The sequence below is a fragment of the Pleurodeles waltl genome, chromosome 8, assembly GCF_031143425.1.
Source record: "Pleurodeles waltl isolate 20211129_DDA chromosome 8, aPleWal1.hap1.20221129, whole genome shotgun sequence".
NCBI classification, from domain to species: Eukaryota; Metazoa; Chordata; class Amphibia; order Caudata; family Salamandridae; genus Pleurodeles; species Pleurodeles waltl.
This window is the reverse complement of record NC_090447.1, coordinates 384,639,352-384,657,019: the sequence shown is the minus strand read 5'-3', so window position 1 is coordinate 384,657,019 and position 17,668 is coordinate 384,639,352.

Genomic DNA, 17,668 nt, shown 5'->3' with positions numbered 1-17,668 from the left:
AGCCCATTTCCTAACTCCTGACACACCCATGCACCTGGTCACAACCCACCTGTCGGAAGAGGTCCCTGGAATACTGAGATGTGTACCCTGATAATACCTCCTCTACGCACACAGACCAACATTAGCAAACCAGTGTGCTACACCCTTTCCTAAGGTATGCCATTGTCATATAACATCTGACTGCATGGACGTCAGGTCAATTTAAACACTGTCTTCTAGTTTCAAAGCCCTGTTAGCACATGTAGATTGCTTCCCCTTGTGAAAATGTCTGTTGGCCCTTACAATGCAAGTCTCACCTACAGGACTGGTGAGAAAAAGATGCAGCCCACACCTGTGATCACCTCCATGCAGACCACCCATTTAAAAAAGCACTGCCCCTGATGATGCCTGGAACAGCATAGGAGTTGCCATTATGTCAAATACACCGTCAACCATTGATACTAATTAAGCCATGTAACACAGCCCTTGGGTTCATTTGTCACCTTCAAAAACACAGGACGTACACAGTTTGACATGTCAACTGTCTAGTTTGTCCTCCAAACAGTCTCAGTCAGACCACTGATTGTGTAACTTGTCCAGTAGCTGGCTCCTGAATCACCTTGCATTCTGTCAGCCTGACTGGCAACTGTCTGTGCGTCACACTAAAGTATCCCTGTGTCTACATATGTACCACACTTGCGTTAGCAAACCTGCCATTCATCAGGGGGCATTGGGCATGGGCTTCTTCCATGCATACCCAAATACATTGTATAGCATCATCTGCCTTTTAACTGTACCATTTGAGTTACTTCCTCTTGGAAATGCACAATTCATGGCCCATCCCTTGTCTGGGTTGCATATAGGCATGAATGAAAAAATGTGACAGTGTCCCAGGGTCATAGGCAGGGATTGGGTACGGGCTTTCATCACAACCAGCAACCTCTGATAATGTACATGAATAATACACAAATGTCAGAACCATGACAGTTCACACACAGCATCATAGTGCGCACAACATAGTGATGGGCTGTGTGTGGTGAATAGCTGCGAGAATAAACAGCACAGAGGCTATGATGTTCCCAGATGCAGTTGGAAGTGCAGAGGCCAACCTGTGTACAAATGTTGTAATGACACCTGCCAGAACATGACAATTGTGACATTATATCACTCAGCACACCAAGGTTGCCCTGTTGACTGTCTCATTACACGTCTTTAGTGACAGGGTAAGACCATCCACATGTTGGTTCACATGTCCACATCTACTTTACTCACATTGATCAACAAAGGATACTCAGTACTTACAGTAATAGCTGCCACTGACTCATGATGGGTCCTGGTCCGAACTGTGACAAATTACACCCCAACCAATCTACAGGATCATCATTGGACCACACACATGAACAAGACACCTATATGCAATTGATCACTGGAAATATGTGGACACGTGCTGTCTTGTATGCTGGTCCACCAAAGCCACTTGATAGTTGGGGCTTACTTCTATGGCCTCAGCTGTGGTGTCATTATACATATGAGATTGACCCTTGTCTGTCTGTGCAAACAACACGGTACCCACTTCCTCAATGCATGTGTATGACTCACTGTGGGATTCATCAACTAGTGCCTAGGAAGCTCTTACCAATACTCTAGGACATAGGATGTAGAAAATGTGGACCATTGACATGAACATGCATCTGCCATCCATCTGGTGCATGCTATGTCACATGTGGTGTCTACGTGACCCTAAAACTTGGAAGTATATTTTATGGGTGTTGTTACATGTATGACTAACACATGCCCTTGCTCATTCCAATTTTGACTTGCATCTAGGATTGGACACATGGACGTTACATTCATACAACCATATGTACAATAATGCTTCATGTGATATACACACACACTTGGTCAACCAACAAATTAGTTGTCAAAGCACACACTTTGAGCCAAAGGCATTTAGGTATTGTACATATGTGCGTCACATTGCTATCCTCTCCTTATGACAAACATGCACAATTTGTGCCACACATATATGTAGGCCACACTTATGACCATCTATGACGTCAGCCAACTGCAAAAAATACTGTGAAGGGTGTAGTGGATGATGTTCCGCTGCAGTATGATGTCACACATGTGAACTTACACCATCAACACCATACTGTCTTCAATTAGCCAATCTCTGATGTGTTCCAAATGTAAAATAACCAAAAAAGAAGTAGAAATGCCACAAACCAGTTAATGCACTGTAATTTTGATGTCCGTAGCGGTGTGCGTCATTTTTTGTTTACCAAAACTGTATTTGCGTCATTTTTTTTGACACACAGGAGTGAAATTTAGCCCGCATCCAGATATTTGTACAGTCCATGTATCATTATGTGGATGCGGGTTAATATTCACGTCTGTGCGTCAAAAAAAATGACACAAATACAGTTTTGTGCAACAAAAAATGACGCAGAATGCGAAAAAGGCGGGACTTTTCATACAGGAAGTGATGTAATAGGATATCCTGTTTACAGATCATGTACAGTGGGTGTACTTTCACTTTCACTTTGCAGTCTATGATCCTTCTAGACTGTGTGGCTGTGCAGAGAGTGTTGTCCAGAGATTTTGTGCTGTATTTGTCCTGTGTGCTATCTGTAAAGTCCTTTTGTGAAATAAATATTGTTTGTATATACTGTAGTACTGTGTTTTGTCTACATTTGTCCATTTATCTTGTGTATTTCTTGTTTGTGGGAGTCTGTTGTGGGTAGTGTCAGTTTGGGGATAGTTGGGCTCTTTTAGTGTTTAGGTTTACTTTTTTTATGACTTTTTACCCCTACTTTCACCCATTTCCCCTTTCTATTTCTTTTACCCCTATTCCTTATCTTCAACTATAAGTATGTCTGGTAGGCCACGTCTTGGCAGGATGGGGGAAGAGGAGTTGGGGGGCTCCATCTGGCTGGTGACACATTTCATGCCGCTCATGATCCAGACAGGGGGCAGGGGCGCACAGAATCCGGTGGGGAAAGGTGCTGCATCACCTGCAGCGTGTGTATGCCAGCCAGAGGAGTGACCACCAGCTGAAGCACCGGTGGGCTGACCTCGTCACCAGGGAGCAGGATCTCTTGGACCACCTGGGAATCATGATTGGTGGCGCTGTTGGTGAGTACGACTATTGTTAATGTGCACGATTAAATGCTCTGTAGTGACATCAGGGGATTAGTGCAATGTCTGCCAGCTAACTTGCTGACTGTGTGTAATGCTGGGGAAATATAAGGGGATCATTGAAGCACTATGGCAAGGATCACAATTGCTAGCTGTCAGGTAGCACGTGCTCAGCAAACTTACAGGTAACTTTACCATGAAGGAAATTGGTGCGGCCTTTTTGTCAGCACAGCTAACAAAATAGGAGCCAATCATGTCTATATAGGGTATTATTGACAGAGAAGTACAGATGTACCAACATTTAGGCCAACTATGTTGACGCAATTGCTAGACTGACTTTAGAATCACTACATGATGCTGAAAATGAGTGCTGCCTTCACGTCAATTGATAATAGCAAAGTGGCTCAAACAATGGTCTCATGTTATACTGGTGAGTGTGCAAGGAAAGCGTCCATAGAAGTACTATGAATGTGTGGGATTATTTGGTTTCTTGATCTTTTTGGATACATGTCAGTTCATGATTTAAAAACATTGTGAAAAGGTGTAAGGTGCCCTCAGCTAACATCTTAAGATGTTTGTTGGAATTAGTTGAGCCACAATCTAAATATGGATGGCAGTCCAAGTGTATGCACATGGCTTCACATCTCCATGGATGGTGCAAATCACCATAGCTGGGCCATATCAATTGACTATACTGTAACAACAGGATGGCTTACAGGAGTCCCTGCCCCTCCCTCTGTACATTGGGCCTATGTGCAATAAATGTGTCATAGCCACAAGGCATGTTTGACTGGTAATGCAGTCCTCAAGTAACCAGACGTTGGATGTTTCTCTTGGATGCACATGATGAGACGATTACACTCCATATTTTTTAGTGCTCACCAATTATGGGGCACGTTTGCAACCACATAATAGTTCTGGCCAATGTATGTGTGCAGATATGTATGTAACTGTCACAGGAGAACCAAGCTATGTACAAGTTGGCCGTGAAATATCAGATGCAGTACCATCATGTCTGAATGGCTGCCATGTCCTTATTCAGCCTACACATTATTAATTATAATGACATTGTTGCACTGTGCACAGATTTTGAGCACATTTCTTCCTTCCATACCTTACAGGTGGACCGGCACCCTACACTGTCGGAGAGGTGGCTACATTTGAGGACCCTGACCACTCCAGTAAGTGTTGATATGTCTGTTAAGTGTTGTGTTTGCTGGTTATGTACTTGTGTGAGTTGGACGCATAGCAAGGTGTGATGCGTTGGGCAAGTTTTTCACTTGTTCCATGAGTGGGAATGCAGTTCTCACATGTTTTGAGTTTGCCAATGCATATCCAATGGTATCATGTAGGGATTGTAGGACATCCCTGTAGGCCCCACTGTGAGTACAGGGGATAGTCATGTGTCTGACACTTGTATCACCAAGAGTCGCAATGGAAGTCAGCCCCTATTTAGTCAGCCTGTCAGACCCACATTCTCTAAGATTGGTGGAGCTAATAGCTTCCCAATAGACATCTGCTTCACTATTTACCTACATAAGTTTGAAACAGTAGGTAGAACCTCCTAGCAGCATGTACTTCCGCATGTAGTGCATCAAGTCTGTGGAACCTGAGTGTAATGGCCTAGGTGTGCATGCAATTCATGATCATGGGTGTTCTAGCAACTCTGTGTCTGATGTAAGTCAGGCCTCACTGGAAGTATATGTTGTGTACTAAGTTCTGCATTTCCTGACATGTCTGACCCTATGAGTGCTCTAGGGTTTGCTGACTCCAAATTGTAGATAGACCTTACCTGTGGTGTGTCTGTAGAGACAAACATGTGTGGAGTTGCCTATACACTCTTCGGTGTACATGTTGTTGGCAAATTATAGTTGTGTATCCACCGCCCCCCCTCAACCACGGCCATGGTTTTGTGAATGGGGTACCTAGTATTGATGCTACCAGTATGATACAGATACCTGTGAATAAGTGACGGTTTGGTTTCATAGTAGTATACACACTCAGGTTTGGCACTTGGTACCATACTGGAAAGTCCAGTTACAACTTGCAGACCATGTGGCTTTAGTTTTGCTTTCCATACACTTAAATTTTTAGCCCAGCTCTTGGTGGAGGATATGCAGCATGATTCTTAGATGTTAACTGTCAGAACTCAGATTGCAAGTCAAAGCCAGTTGTTACCCATCTTGTGGGTTATGGATGTGCTTTGTGTGATGTCACCTTTGTTGTCTGGCCTGCCATATACTTCCTCAGGGGCATTTGATGCTCTGTATCGTGATATGAGCTGTTACAAGTACAGTAGATGTAATGTCTGATTAACTTGCTGTGCCGTTTCACACAATGCAGTTACTAATGTAGCATATCTGCATTTGTATTCACAGCAGCTAACATGACTCCAGACCAGGTCCATGAATTTCAGCGTTGGGCCATGCGATACCAGCACATCCTGCTGGTGGAGTCGGGGTTCCGGAGGATGGCCCGTGATATCGCCATGAACGTGCCTCCGGGGCATGGCGAGCCTTCCCACAGGGTGGGCCTACTTTGCCCACCACAGCCACCACAGAAACAACCACCAATCAGGGCCAGGTGGCCCCACCCACAGCTGCCACTGTAGATCCAGCATCTGCTGGACTTCCTGGCCCCAGCATTGCCACCGGTGCAGGACAGCCCACACAGACCTCCTCCACCGGTACCCAGACTGCCACTGCTCCAGCTGTTGACCCTGCAGCCTTCAATAGACTTGAACATAAGATGGACAAAGTGCTGCACAAGGTGAGCCACCTGAGCCGGGACGTGCAGCACATTAAATGGCGGGTCAAGGATATAAAGAGGACCCGCCGGAGGGCCAACCTCTAGACAGTTGATTTGATGGACATGATACCCTCCCCTCCCTCCTCTTTCCTTGTTCTTATAGTTAGTGGGCTTAGGGGGCTTAGTGTTAGGTTAGTATAGGCTGTTAGTTTAGTTAGTGTTAGTGGGTGGGGGGTCCTGCTTGTTTCTTTTTTGACTTATTACATGTGTGGGTGGGTGGGTGGGGGGCTATGTTGGGGTTCTTGTGTGTAAAAAAAAAAATATATATATATATATTTGCTTAGGATAGTATAGTATGTGTTTAGGTTAGTATGTGTTGTCCTCAATGTGTCCCGTCTCATAAGGGGGGTAGATGTTTAGAACGTTTCGTTACATGTGATAAGTAAGTGTAGCTTAGGTTAGTTAGGGACAGTTGTGGGTAATGAGTAGTCAGGGTAGATTAGGGTAGGTAAGATTTTTCCTTCAGTTTTCTCATCTATGGTTAGCTTTTAATAAATATTTGGTTACCCCTTAATAGTATGTGTTGAGTGGTACTTGATCGTGGGTTTGGATTCAGTGTACATCAATTTTGTACTATAACATCTGTGTCCAATGCTACAAACAAATCCCAACTGAGCTGTACGATTGGCAGCTAACCCAGAGCTACCTTGCAAAGTGTCTACCCTTTGTTGCAACCACCAATCACAGTTAATATGGTTCCCAATGTGTTCCTGTTAATAAGTGTGTTTTCAAAGTCACTAACAGTGCTTCCAGACTTGATACTGGGGAAACAGTTTTAGGTCTGACTGCAGTGTGATGATCATGCACACCCTTATAAGATGAGTTCTCATTGGCAATCTTGTATTCTTGTCTTCATGACCCTCATACATCATTTGTGACACAGTTTGGCATGATTACCTATGTGTATGTTAACTCAGACACCTTCATTTGTGCAGTTTTGTAAAAATGTTATTTACTTAGATTAGTGTGGCATGTTTATTGTGTTATTTCTGCATGTTGACAACATTTAGCGGGCACTATTTGATGAGTTACTTATCCCCTGAGGAAGCATTCTTCTGTCCTACACAGCATGGTGGTGTATGGTTTCTCACTTCATCAGATTATTCCCTCAGGATGGGCAGAGTATGATGCAATCATGGTCACTGTGCAGATTTCTCTAACTACATAATATCTGGACAGTTGTATTGACAAGCTACGTTATTTGACAGTAGGCACATTTCAGTTATCTACTGCACAGTCACATTTCCCAGAGACAGATTTGTTGTGTAAGTGCTATTTATTGAAAAGTGCTGTTGTGCTATATGTACATTGTCCATGATTGTGAGTCCATTATAGTGATATCTTCCATTGTGATCCAACACAAGGGTTTACCTAAATGCTTTTGTCATGCTGGGGTTGCTGTTTCAGACAGTGCAGAGGGACAGACTTATCCAATGAGTAGGAGAGAGACAATCACTGGGCTGGGTGACAAGATATACCGTGGTTAGCAGAACAGTGCTTGAGTACAGTTGCTGTAAGACTGTCATGTTTCAAAACGCAGGACTTTGGTAATAGTTGGCCATGTGGCAGGGACTAGTGCTTCCGGGTACTTTTCCTTGTGAATGTGATCTGTTCCATGTCTTCTTCTGATGTGTGTGTTGCCTGCTTTGTCCTTGTTGTTGTTGGTTGTGAAGGGGCAACACACACCTCAGTGTTAGAAGACGTGGAGTCAGACATCCCGGTCGCTGCTCTCTGTGAAGGTCTTAAGGGCAGTACTGCTGCAAGGAGGTCCTGCTGGTTCTTGAGAATAGCAGCCACATCACAATGGTAGGCAGCCAGGTCGGCCCTGAGGGGTTCAATGTTGCATTTGTGCACGCGTTGACAGGATTGCTGTTGTAGGTGTTGGGTCAACTGTATTACAGCTGTGCTGATTTCCTTCTGGGTTTTCTGCAGTTCCTGCAAGATAGATGTTAGGGCTTGCATAGCTGCTGCCTGATCTGCAAATGACATCATGCAGGAACGCACCCCCTCAAGGCTGGCTGCCATATTTTGCATCCCCACCCGCACCTCCTTGGCCAGCTCCCGCTGTACTCCAACTACAGTTCTCTCAAAGCTGGTGCCAGTGTCGTCTGAGTCCTCAGCTGTATCAGAGCTGGCAGGTCTTACAATTGGGGTGGTGGGTGGTTCCTCTGCGATGGCTGCTTGTTCTGTGCTCCTCCTTGTGACAGAAGGTGGGGTCTGGAGGGTTTCAAGGACCTTTTGGATTGTCTCCTAGGGAATGTTTATTGGCTCGTCATCCATGTCATCAGGGAAATCTGGGACAGGCATATCAGCAGGAGATCCATCTTCCTCTGCAATGAAACAGGGTACAATTAGTGTGTCTGTGTTGTGGCAATTTTGATGTGACATGCCTGCCTTTTGATGAATTCACTTTGTGATCTTGTTTTGTGTTAATATCTGCAGTCCTTCAGATGGGCATTGTTTCAGGCCTATGGCCCACCTGTGTGTCACATGTATGTTATTGAGTTATTAGACTTGTCAGCCTCATCGCCTCTAGGTGTAGATGTTAGCCAAATAGAGAATTGCCACCTTCTTTTCCTACTCGACCCTCCGTGTACATCCATTCTCATGGTGAGACCTTTCACTGGCTGTGGGTGTTCTGATGGCCCTGGCAGCACACTTAACAATCTGGACCTGCCCCAATCCCTGATCGTTCACATCGACTCAAATGTAATTGACATGTGGCATATCCTATGCATGGCAATGTTATGATCCAATATGGATGTGGACATTGTTAATGGGTCCTGCTGATGTTGGGTAATGTGTGTTACATTGGATTGCCCTGATAGTCGTATCAGTGTCCTATTTCCTCCTCTGACTGTGCAGGTGTATTTCAGTGACCAGTTACATGTGTCCCCTCCTCTATGCTGTTGTCTGAGCAGTATGACATTTGGGATGTTGCCTTGTTACCCAGGCACAGGATGGACCCTGACATATGCAGCATGGGTGTGTCCTTAGTGATGTGTCGCTCCTATTGTAGTTTACTTTGGCTGATGTTTGTGACATCTATGGGCATTGACATTTGAGTGTACTGGGGACTTTGTCTTGTTTCTGGGGATTGTTGCAGATGTCATCCTCACCCCCTAATTTAGGTGTGTATGATCCATGGGGAGGTTATTGCCACTGGCTACTTGAGCTGCACACAGAGCAGAGGTGGTAGTGGCAAATGTTGTCGCAGTTACATTGCAGTTGTCGGTTTGGCTAGAGGATTGCTAATAGGGCCCTAGTTAATGTAGGAGGTATGTTGGCTGACGAGTGCCAGGATGTAAGTTTGACTTAGTGGCCTTCCCTCCTGTCGTGGCTTTCCCTTTGCTCCATCGTTGGCATGACAGCATGCCCCCATGGGATTGTTGTTGGTGTAGTGTAATGGTGTGCCCCAGCTTCTGTCTGTGCAGGCCATGCCCCAATGCCATGCCCCTTTACCCATGCCACTCCATGTATATGTTGACTTCCATGCATTTTGTGGTCAGTATCCCCCCCCCACTTGCAGTTCACATTTGTGGATTTTAATTCCCCATGCAACTTACCCTGCATGTGCGTTGTCTCCTGGTAGTCTGCGCTGTCCTGTCCTTGAATCCCTGTGACGATCTCCTCAGGGATGACGGCTGCGACCATCTCCTCCATGTGGTCCAGGGCCTCCTGGTGTGCTGTACTCCCACCTCCAGTCTGCAGTGCTGCCTTCCTGGCCATCTTTTCCTTGGTCCTGCGTTTGCAGTCATGCCAGCGTTTCTTGCACTCGATGACAGTTCTGCGTACTTCAGCCACACTGTTAATCTTGTCGACAATTTGTTGCCATATAGCCTCTCTCCTACTGATTGGCAACTTTGATGTGACAAACAGTTGGTGCTGGTGTTCCGTCACCTCTATAACCAGGATTTCCTGCTCCTCTGCACTAAAGCGACACTTTCTTTTTTTCTTAAAAGTGACCTGGTTCTTGTGTGGGTCCTCCTGGCTGGTTCCTGGTCTGATGTCATCTTCCTGGGGTCTGTAGTGGCGTCTGGGATCCATTTTGGCTCTCCTCTGGTGAAATGGCTGTGTTCGCTGTGTTTTTTTATGCTATTGAGTTACAAAAAAACGGCGCATATCCGGTTTGCGGTGTCGTAAATCGACCCACAGTCATTTCCACCGCGTTAACGCCGTTTTCCTTTACGACTTGACACCGCAGTGTGCGTCAAAAATAATGACTCCCACCTGTTGTTTGCGCCGCCGTGTGTCAAAGTATAAATATGACGCCCGCACGGCGCACCAAAATGGCGTTAGCCGGCGGTAATATTTTTGACGCAAAACTGCGCCGGCGCAGTTTTGCGTCAAAAAGTATAAATATGGGCCTTGGTTTTCAGGTTTTCTGATTTTTAACTGAATGTGTTGAACATTGCCTGGCTTTGCATTATGGGAGTCACTACGACCCCAGGGGTCAGTGGTAATTTGGCGGTAAGTACCGCCAATAGGCTGGCATTACTCACAGCCATATTATGACATTGGCGGCTGGGCTGAAACCCACCCTCCAATGTACCACTCCGACCATCATGGCGATAACAGCCGCCGGGCTGGAGATATCCATCTCCATCCCAGCGGCCATCACTGTTCTGCCTGCGGGATTATGACCTCACCTACCGCCATGGTTTTTGTGACATTCAGAACGCCACGAAAACCATGGCGGTAGGCCATATCAGAGACTGGGAATTCCTTCCCTGTCACTGATAGGGGGTCTCCCCCCCCACCTTTGACTCCAGTTACCCCTCCACCCCACCACCTCTATGGACCCACACCCCCTACATTCATACCCCCCTTTCACACACACGCATACACACCCATTCCAACTTGCATCCACGCATGAATACATCCATTCACACAAATATCCGCACACACTTTCATGCAGACACGCATTCACATAACACAACATACTTTCATGCACACCTCCATACATGCATGCACACTTTCAACACACACTTGCATCCACACACGCACAAACATTCACATACCCCCACACACACACAACACCTCCTCCCTTGTCGGAGAGCCAACTTACCTGTAGGCAGGGGATTCTCCGGCAGGATAGGGCGCTGCTACCGGCAGCAGCGCCTGCTGGCAGAACACAGCCAGGTCGTATTATTTCCCATAAGGCTGGCCTGGTTTACTGGCGTGGTGCTGCACCTTACCATCCTCCGGCATGGCCACAGCCAGATTTCTGCCTTTCTTGTGGTGGAAATCCGGTTGTGGTCATAATATGGTGGATGGCTGGTAGCCGTGGCGACGGTCTTTTGGCGGGCATCGTCACGGCGGTAGCTGGTTTTTACCACCAGTGTCAAAATGAGGGCCTATGTCTTTTGAATGAAGTATGAAGATATGCAAAACCTAATTAGTCATTCTTGTTCCAGAAAGCATTCCAACACAATTGCCCTCATTATGACATTGGTGGTAAATCCCACTTACCGCCATGCCAACTGCGCCAACATAACGCCGCAATGGTGGTTAACCACCAAGAATATTATGACACACACATACCAATCCGTCACTATGCAGCCACACACACAAGTCCACCAGCACAAAGGTCAGTGGTAAACTGTCAGTATCAAATACGACACCGTTACTCCAGCAGAACTACGCTCACAACATTATGACCCACGAATCACCGTAGCATACATTCAATGGCATAAACCATTGGTGGTACATGCTGCCACGCTCAAAATACACACACTCAAACAAAACTACACCACATTGGACAATTCAAACTACGCACACCTTATACCCATACACACACCACACACCAACACCACTATAAAACACACACCCACAATACCAACATCACTTTACGACTAGAAAGAATAGCCACCAGAGAAACATACAGCAAGAGCACCCACACAACCAGAGCCACATACCACCATCACCTTATACACCACCCACGCACCTTACATCACACACCCCATCACAGCACCCTACATATCCTCACCCACACCACTCACACTACACCCATGGCACCACAACGACACCCCAGATTCTCTGAGGAGGAGGTAAGGGTCATGGTGGAGGAAATCATCCAGGTAGAGCCACAGCTATTTGGATCACAAGTGCAGCAGACATCCATTGCTAGGAAAATGGAGCTATGGCTGAGAATTGTGCACAGGGTCAACACCGTGGAACAGCAGCCAAGAACAAGGGATGACATCAGGAAGAGGTGGACCGACCTATGGGGGAAGGTGCGTTGTGTGGCAGCAAGAGACCAACTAGCTGTACAGAGGACTGGCGGTGGACCCCCACCTCCTCCCCCACAACTAATACCATGGAAGGAGCAAGTCTTGGCAATCATGCATCTTGAGGACCTGGCAGGAGTTGGAGTAGGACTGGACTCTGGCAAGTCAAATCTCTATTACTATCACCCCTTATACCTGCATGTCCTCACAAACTCCCACCCTCTCCCTCACTCCCATCACTTCACCACCTTCCACAACCCACTCATCCCAATACCAAGCCCTGCATGCAACAACAATGCATGAACACCCCTCACAGACCTGCATGGACACCTATCACCACTGCATGCATACTGGAGAGAATCACCTAGCCCACCAAATAGCAACTCACACAAAGGCAAATCTGCCAGGGCAACAACAACCATAGAGGACAACACACCCATGCACAATATGTAACATGCAGAAACAATAACACTGCATTCACATTCCCACAGGTACCCCAGCCAATGTCACTGGAAAAGAGGTGCCAGCAACATCCAGTCCCCTCCAGAAGAGGCCCACACCGATGACAGCAGCTTTGCTCGCCTGGATCTGGATGATCAACCTGGCCCATCAGGGATCTCCGGACAATTGGTTACCAGGCAGAGTCACACACAACCACAAACCCTCCCCCTCAGGAAACACCACCACAGCACCCACCCTGCGAGCCCATACCACTGTCCCCAGGACAGGTCAATCAGCAGTGTGTCCACCTCTACAGGGACCCCAGGCCACCCCACAAACACAGGACAATCAGGGACCTGGGGTCAGTGGCAGTGGGCACACGGTTCAGGGGACAGAGGCACAGGACAACAGGGAAGCTGGGAGGACTGCTGTGCGACAGGAGGAGGACAGACCCAGGGAACCGACTCTCCAGGAGGCACTCACCGCGATCCTGGGAGCATACCAACATTTCCAGGATACGATGGGCCAGATACTGGACAAGTTGCAGGAGAACATGCGGCTGCAGGAGGGACAGTACCAGGGGATCAGGGAGGACTTGAAGAACATCAACATCACCCTGGTCTCTATAGCAGGGATGCTGGCAGACATGGCCAACATTATGAGGGAGGCATTGGCATACCACTGGGCCCCTGACACTAGCTACACCGATGAACACCCCTCCGCTGCCGCTAGTAGACAGGAGGCCCCACCACAGGACCAAGAGGCCACCAGCACCCCTCCCCCTGCAGAAGGAGAACCACCCCACAGACGTTCCCTGCGATCCAGGCAGAAGCCAGAGACTATTGCCAAAACCCCGCCAGGAAATAAGACTCTACTGATTGTCACCCTTGTGTCCGTCTCTGTCACCCTGTCCACCTTGAACTGCCCTTGCTCCCCTTCCTATGCCCCCTTGGACAATGCACCTGTGATACAAATAGACTGGACTCTATCCTGGACTTTCCTCCATCATCAACCCAGCCCATTCCACTACCCCCTCTACTTCTTAGCACTTAAATGAACAGCATTTGAAAAAATACAAGTATGGAGTATGTCAGATTATTTAAGTATGTATTCATTTAACAAGGTTTAAACATTGCAATTCAACTGTACAGTAATGTATACTTAGTTGGCTGCAGTCAACACACCAGGAGACACAGTGGGGCACAAATATCTGCAAATAGAGATGCCAAAGGGTACAGTGAGTGGCCATAAAAGTGGGAACAACAGCCTGCCAGTGACAATGTCAAACCCAAAACTGTCAATTAAATGTGAATTTACACAGTCTTACCTATTTGTCATTGGAAGTATTAACAAATTATTGCACTTCTGTTGTCCTCATCCTCTGCCTCCTCATCTTCACTGTCCACAGGGTCCACTGTTGCCACACGGCCATCTCCATCCTCCTCCTCCTGCAGAAAAGGCATCTTGCGACGCAAGACAAGGTTGTGTAACATACAGCATGCCACGATGATCTGGCAGACCTTCTTGGGTGAGTAGCACAGGGATCCACCTGTTAGATGGAGGCAATGAAACCTGGCATTGAGGAGGCCAAAGGTCCTCTCTATAATTCTTCTTGTTTGACTATGTGTCTCATTGTAACGTTCCTCTGCCCTTGTCCTGGGATTCTTCACAGGGGTCAGAAGCCATGAGAGGTTGGGGTAACCAGAGTCACCTGCAACTATCGAGGGACAACTGTTAGCCACACACTAACACTTAGGGCCCACACCATACCCATACACCAACATATACTGGGTGGGAACCAGGGCTCACCTATTAGCCACACTTCCTATTTGTATTGTGTGCTTCCATATCTAGGAGACCTGTTACCAGATGAGGATTTTTAAAATTGAGTTTTATGAAGTCTCGGCAACCAGGAAGACCATTTACTCGTTCGGCAGATAAAATGTCATCATGAATGACTGAGCCATGGCCTCTAGCGTGTCTCAGCCAATGCGAGGCCTTATTGACTAGTGAGGCTTTATCTTTTCGTGTGTTTGGGGGCAAAGATGGAACATTACACATATATATATAGTTATTCTTAGTTGGATTAGATTTTTGGCGGGAAGCTTTAGTAGTGTCCCATTTAAAAAGGACATTAGAAGGAAGAGGAATATTGCGTTCGAAAGAAGACATGTGCTGGCTATGAGAACGCTGCCCTTCCATAAGGCCTGCTGCACTTATTGGCGGTGGCAGGGGCCCAGTTGATGAAACACTTTTTACAAATAGGTGTTTGGTTGTCGCAGAATTTGGCTTGGGCTCACAAGCAGGGAGAAGATGTTTGCTTTTAAGAAGAGTAGTGATTTCCAGCAATAAAGATTTCAGCTCATCTATTTCACTCTTAAGGCTAAACACCAGTGCTGGCAAGTCATTTAGTAGGGGAGCACTCTCCGTGTGTAGCGAAGTTGTGGAAATTAATTGAGGATTTTCCAGATCTTGGGGGGCCAAAGAAGAGAAGCAGTTAGAACAAGGAATTGTGGGGTATGTAGCATTGTCTTTTAATGCTTCGGAAACGAGATGAAGTGCAGAAAGAGTAGAAAAACTGCTAATATTAGTAGGGCCTTGGGAGGCTGACACCTGATGAGGTGAAGCAACAGTTTGCGATTTGGAAGCAGTATGCGATCTTGAAGTCAAAAACGGAATGAGACTACCAGATTTCGGCTCCTTTCGTCGGACCCTCTCCTTATTATTTAAGATCTGTTCAACCTCTTCAATCAGATCATCTATTTCCTTAGCAACACAGTTGGTGTGTGGTAATATGGCCTTATTGGTTTGGGGTATTTTAGCCCAGTGCAGGGCTGCCTTTCGTCTTGCGCTTCCCCATTAAAGATTAAGACTACAGAACGAGGTAAATAAAAAGAGTTTTTAAAATGCTTCCCAGCACTAAGTAGTCTGATGCCGTACCTTAGGGCCCAGAGGGGGGGCCCAGCCCGGCCTCCTTCGGTCTCTGACAGGCATGGACGGGCACGCCCATGGCCCGGGCTTTGCCCGGGCGACTCCCGCGCAGCAGTGTTGCACAGTGCGCTTTATAGCGCCCGCGATATAAACAAAATGGCCCCAGGTGAGGGGCGGCAGGCAGCAACAGCAGCGATGCGGAGCCTGGGACTTGGAGTCCCGCCAGGCCCTTAGGCACCAACCAGGAACAGTGTTGCGCGGTGCGCTTTATAGCGCCCGCAATATAAACAAAGTGGTCCCAGGTGAGGGGCGGCAGGCAGCAACAGCAGCAAGGAGGAGCCTGGGACTTGGAGTCCCACCAGGCTCTTAGGCACCAACCATGTGCTCAATCAGGACAGACAACACTCTGGTCAGCACTATTGAGAACATTGGCTGAAACGTTCCTGCTGCCAAGCCCACTGTCACTTGGAAGAAGCCAGTTGCCAGGAAATGGAGCACTTGCACAAGAGGGCGGATCCCGGTGGGGTGATGGATAGCAGAGATTAGGTCAGACTTCAATTGGGCACACAGCTCTGTGATTGTGGCCCTGTCTAGTCTATAGGTATGGATAATGTGCCTGTCCTCCATTGTTGCCAAGTCCACCAGGGTTCTGTACATGGGGAGATGTCTCCATCTCCTATTCATCTGCAGCAGTCACAAAACTAGGGGGCAAACTGGTGAGGAGCTGGTCATTATCTCTTAATTCCAACCACTACAGTTCAATGCATGTTGTGATTGTAAAGTTATTTTGTTGGAGATGTTCAACTGGTGCATTTGTGTACTGTGATGCAGTTAGGAGCCATGGCCTGCCCCCCTGAAACGGCGTTTACCTGTCCTGTATGGAGGGACAGGTGGATATGAGGTAATTCCACTGACGTTGTGCACTGTTGCGGGAAGCGGTCTAAAACCGCAGTGCATCTCCTCATTGGTTAACAGTGGGCCCTATAGCATACATTGGCCAATGGTGATGTACGCCGCCGGTGACGGTATGCACCCCCGCGGACGTCACCACCATTTTCTATCTGTTTACTCACTTGCTACCTGACCCTCAACAGGAGAGGACCTACACTGCATGTGCTGCTGTGACCTGTGCCTGGAACTGACCATGATTCGTGTGACTGGGGAAAAAGCAACTGCCTTCACCTCAGTGGAGTTGGAGCGACTGGTGGATGGGGTCCTACCCCAGTACCGAATGCTGTATGGGCCTCCAGACCAACAGGTGAGTACACTGTGGGCCAGATGCATGTGGCATGAATGCATGGAGTGCTGTGTGTGAAGGCCTCATGTAGGGGGTGGGTGGTGGATGGGCCCTGGGCAGCGTGCAGCATGTATGGTGGGCCATGTCTGTGCTACTTGGGATGGGAAGGGGCATGGTGGACCATGAGTGTAACAGGCAGGATGTTCAGACTAATACCTTTCCCTGTGTCCATTTCCCTGTAGGTCAGCGCCCATCAAAAGAAAGGTATGTGACATTCCATTGCCAAGAACGTGAGGACCCTGGGGGTTTACGGCAGGCGGTGCACCCACTGTTGGAAACGCTGGGAGGACTTGAGACGCTGGACACAGAAGATCACATATGCCCAGCTGGGGATGGCCTCCCAAAGAGGAAGGGGTGCCTGTCGAACCCTGACCAGCATACTGGTGGTTGCCTATCCGGAGCTGGATGGACGCTTGGGGGCATCACAGCAGCCACAAGGGGGTGAGTACAATGTGCCAATATACAACTTTCATATGGTGGGGTGGGATCTGGGTGGGGGTTGGGCCCTGTTGGTCCCCCTAGGCCAGGCCTGGTATAGCAGGATTGGTCCCATGTTGGGCAGGGTTCTGATGTGAAAATTCTCCAACCAAACAAGTAGGCATCCACTACTAGGCAGGGGTCTGTTGGTCTCAGGTATGCTGCAATTGGTGTTAGGTGTCCCTATCCATAGCCTAGTGACTAATATTGTGACTGGTAGTGCATTGCCTAGTGCATAGGGCTGTCACCTGTGTGTGAGTGTGTCATGTATGCCAACGGTGGTGGTGTTGGTGCTATTGACCAAGTGTATCCTTTGTGTCACCCCCCACTTTTTGTTTTGTCACCCTGTCCATATGTGCATTACCAT